Source organism: Brachycentrus maculatus, unplaced genomic scaffold, assembly GCF_059751285.1.
Source record: "Brachycentrus maculatus isolate JH-2025_06_01 unplaced genomic scaffold, ASM5975128v1 h1tg000122l, whole genome shotgun sequence".
NCBI classification, from domain to species: Eukaryota; Metazoa; Arthropoda; class Insecta; order Trichoptera; family Brachycentridae; genus Brachycentrus; species Brachycentrus maculatus.
Window position 1 is genome coordinate 2,124,228 of NW_028280875.1, and position 4,767 is coordinate 2,128,994.

The following is a 4,767-nucleotide window of genomic DNA, read 5'->3' on the forward strand; positions in this document are numbered from 1 at the left end:
CTGGAGGACGTTTTTAAAATGTAATACAATGTATTAAAAATAAATATCAAGCCACTTATTGAACTTTTTACTGTGCAACAGATCTTTTTAGTTAAAACCTGAAGGTTTTTTCTCCATTTGAAAAATATTTAGTATGTTTTATAAAATAATTAAACGATAACTTTTCTTCAAAATGCAAAAACAATACTTTCTGCCCTGTAGCGAGTAAATATTAAGTTAAAAATATGCCGCTTTTGCTGGAATATAGTACATTTTCTGGACATTCCGAAAACATGCACAGCTAAAAATTGATGATTTTTGAATTATGACGGTGTTGAAAGGAGTGAGCGATATATCAATATCTTATAAGGATAACCATTGCATGTAGTTGCAAATTTGATACATAAGTATTTTATTGATTATTCCGTGTTAAAAGTTTTTCATTTTTTTTTATTCTTTATTATTTCTAATGTTTAGAGTAAGGCACAATCGTTTTTTTTATTATTTTAAATAAAAAAAGTCATGCAAGGAAGGGTGTAATTTAAAGGTGGGGACATTTCGTCCTATGAATATGAATTATGAATTACATGATATTATAGTACCTAACTTTAAACATAAAGAGTAAATCCACTTACGAGTAGGCATAGGCTATAAAACTTAAAAAGTTGAAGCCTGATTAGGGTCATGATAAGCGGTGTTGTATAAGCCGGATCTAGATTTCAGAGTCACTTGGACGTTAGGTATTTAAAAAAAAAACAACTTTCACTTATATCATGTGAACGGTATTTTTCCATATTCATCCCTTTTCTACATACATGTATATTTATTCAAATGAGCGCACTGTTCTTTTATGCAACGACAAAAAATTGTCTAGCGGTAAAGTTTCGAACACGCGCAAAACGAATACAAAATGGACGCTGCGCGACACGTTTTTTCGCGATTTTCATTATAGTTTTTTTTTCTAGTTTGGCGGACCACGCAGGCAGCTCTAGACCCATAAATAACATGACACGGAGTAAATGAAATTGCTTTTGCGACCCATCTGATGTAAAATGATGCCGCTTCTTTCTATGGTGATGAGAATGGTCGAGTAAAATACGATACTAAAAAAATTTAAAAATAAACCCAGTCGCCATATACCATATTTAAAAAATAAAAGATATCTCTTATAATATTAATTACATATTTAAAAGATAAATAAATTAATTGTCACGTCACTTTCCCGCAGGGGCAGGCAGAGAGAATAGAACGCCACACCAATCTGTCTTTCAAACAATCTTCGCCACTTTCTACATTTATGCATCTCCTCATACATACCCGCCGATTATTCTAAATCCTGATCACTTTCAAATACATATTTGAAATACTTGGTCATGCTAAGTTTACCTCAGCCTTCCTCTGATTCTATTTTTTACTACAATATCCTCATAAATTTGTTTAACTTTCTCTTTCGTGTCACAACCCTCAGCAATGAGGGATAAGACGGAGAAGAAGACGTTCTGTCATAGGTTGGTTTAAGTGATAACTTTATACACCTGTAACATTCACCATTCTACCCGCGAAACAAACACACTACTACACACTAGGTACACATACATACATATATATATATATATATATATATATATATATATATATATATATATATATATATATATATATATATATATATATATATATATACACATTTATTTAGAAATATCTTTTATAAAATTGTTTGTCACAAAAGACTTGAGAGCGTGGTTCAACTATTACTAAGTATGAACTGTTAACATACGAGTTTGGGGATAAATTTTATGTTTTGAATTGCGTTATAATATATTGGTGTAATGTGTAACCATCGTATAACCACGTTAGGAGGTGCAAGAGGGGTAGCCATGTTCTGAAGGATTAAATTTAGTGCATTGGCCCCGGTCAGGGGTTGATAACTTAGGGTAGAAAGTGCGCAGTATCTTCTTCTTTCTGGCTCCATATTAACTTATCATCTTTGTTGACTGTTAGGGTCAGATCTCCTCGTTCTCAGGTTGTAGGTCCTTCTATCATATACAACGTCACCTAGGTCACGCATTCTACATAACATATCGCTCACTCCTTTCAACAACGTCAGAAATAAATAAAAAAACTTGATTTTTCAGGAGATCGTTTTTAAAGTTTGAGAATATAATACTATGTTTTAAAAATAAATGTCAAGCCACTTATTGAACTTTTTACTGTGCAACAGATCTTTTTAGTTACAACCTGAAGGTTTTTTCTCCATTTGAAAAATATATAGTATTTTAAAAAAAAATTAAACAATACCTTTTCTTCAAAATGCAAAAACAACACTTTTTGCCCTGTAGCGGGTAAATATTAAGTTAAAAATATGCCACTTTTGCTGGGATGTAGTACATTTTCTGGGTATTCCGAAAACATGCACAACTGAAAATTGACGATTTTTGATTTATGACGTTCTTGAAAGGAGTGAGCGATATTAATTCCATATCTTATGTTACAGGTCAGAATATTAAATTTTGAGCACGGTGAAATGTGCCGCATACATTCTCCCAAATTCTTCTTCCTGGCTTCATCCCAACTTATCATCTTTGTCCACTGTTAGGGTCAGCTCTTCTCTACCTCTGGTGAACTGGTGCTGAGAGGCCACCAATGGGCCCTGAGCCCATATCGCTCACTCCCTTGAACAACATCACATATCAAAAATCGTCAATTTTCAGTTGAGCATGTTTTGGGAATGCCCAGAAAATGAACTATATCCCGGCAAAAGCGACATATTTTTAACTCAATATTTACCCGCTATAGGGTGAAAGTGTTAATTTTTGAATTTCGAAGAAAAGTAATTGTTTAATTATTTTTTTTCAAATATACTACATATTTTTCAGAGAAAAAACATTCAGGTTTTACCTAAATAGATTTGTTGTACAGAAAAAAGTTCAATAAGTGGCTTGATATGTATTTTTAATACATTTTCATTATATTTTTAAACTTTAAAAACGATCTTTTGAAAAATCAAGTTATTTCATAATATATATGGCATTGTTGAAAGGAGTAAGCGATATGCGGACTGACACTCAGCACTATCAAGTTTAGTCTAAAAAACTGGGCCGTGGACAAGAGCCAAGAAATCTGGTCCAACATCTCAGGGATGAAACACGCATAGTAATATCATCATGGGGTACTCGCATATTCACCACAGAGAGCTCTGATAAGCTTGGCAATTAACAATTAAAGATCCTTATCAGGACATTTAACCGCCGACCATCCGTTACGCATCAAGTAGCCCATTACAGGCTTTCAAAAATTGCCATAGCGAACGGTATTTCACGTCCACAAGGCGGGGTATTGGTAAAGTTTTCAACTAGCAATAATCGCACCTCGGATAAACCTCATTGGTTACGATATCGCCACTGCGCAAAGTTAACACGACCCTATGAAGGAAGACTATATATGGCTGACCTTAGTGCTTTCACGAGCGCATTGGGAACGCTTGTGGCGCCATCTAGACGGCGCGCTGCGAACTAATACCGCGTAAGAGAATTTTGACAGCTCGTAAGACTCCCATATTCCTCTCCATCAAACATCTTCATTGATAGAATAAAATAACTATGTAAAATACATTGAAGAAGTATTTGGTAACACGCAAAATGTTGTGTTTGTATGGTGTATATAATATGTTTTTAAATGAAGAATTGTAAAAGAAAAACACTAGTTTTTTACCACTTGAGTTTATTTTATTATAACGACTAGTTTCTGAAGCTATGCTTCCATCTTCAGGTCTGAATATAGGCAATTGTCTAAATAAAAACAGTTTATATTTAGACCTAAAGACGGAAGCACAGCTTCTGACTAGTCGTTATAATAAAATAAACTCAAGTGGTTTTCTTTTACAATTTCATTTAAAAACATATCGTCTTACCGACGTAAAAACGTTAAAAACGTCTTACCACAAAGTGAATGCCAAAACAATAAATAAAGAATATGGAAGTTTGGGCATATCTTCATCTATGTTGAAGGTCAAAAATATAAAAAAAATACTCTTTCATACTCAAAATTCCTAAAATACTCCAGATTTGTAAACGAGTATTTGGGTACACTCAAAATATTGTGTAAGTGTGGTATATTTGCTTTTAAATGAAGAATATGGAGGTCTGAGTATTTCTTCATCTATGTTGAGATGTCAAAAATGTATAAAATAACTCCTAAGCGTACATAATCCAGATTTGTGAACAAGTATCGTAGTCGTACAGGAGAAAGTGACCAACAAACAAAACGTAAAATATTCAGGAGGGCCATTTAAGTCACTTTTGCTTGGCAAGAAAATAAACATCAATGCAGATAGTCATTTTCAACAAGTCAATAAATTATACTTCCAAGTTTAAAATCGCTTTGGGATTTTTTAGGGCAATATTAAGCTTGTATCAAATAGTCAATAATCACGTTTTTGTAAAAAATGCACTTGGTCACTTTCTCCTGTATGACTACGATATGTTTTTAAATGAATTTCGACGTTATTTATTGTAACTGCAGACAGTTGGTGGAATTCCATATTGAATTGTTGGGTAATATATCCAAAATAAAACAAGGTTTTTCTTGGATAGAATTCTACATTTATTATGTATATCTCAATACGTGACGCGAAAAATTAGGGTACATTTAACTACATTGCTTATCTTAACATTCATAGAAATCCACATTATCCACCGAAATACCCGCCATTATATGTACTCCTAGACCTAATAATAGCAATTATTGTTAGTATATAGGGACATTTTGTAAATATTTTTAGTCAGTGTT

General features: G+C 33.0%; 1 non-coding gene across 1 annotated transcript; it reads right to left on the reverse strand.

Moving 5' to 3' along the window:
* Positions 1 to 3,253: 3,253 nt before the first annotated feature.
* Positions 3,254 to 3,392, reverse strand: LOC148309522 (U4 spliceosomal RNA). The gene has a single exon (XR_015837530.1). It is a non-coding gene; the product is annotated as a U4 spliceosomal RNA (small nuclear RNA).
* Positions 3,393 to 4,767: the final 1,375 nt, after the last annotated feature.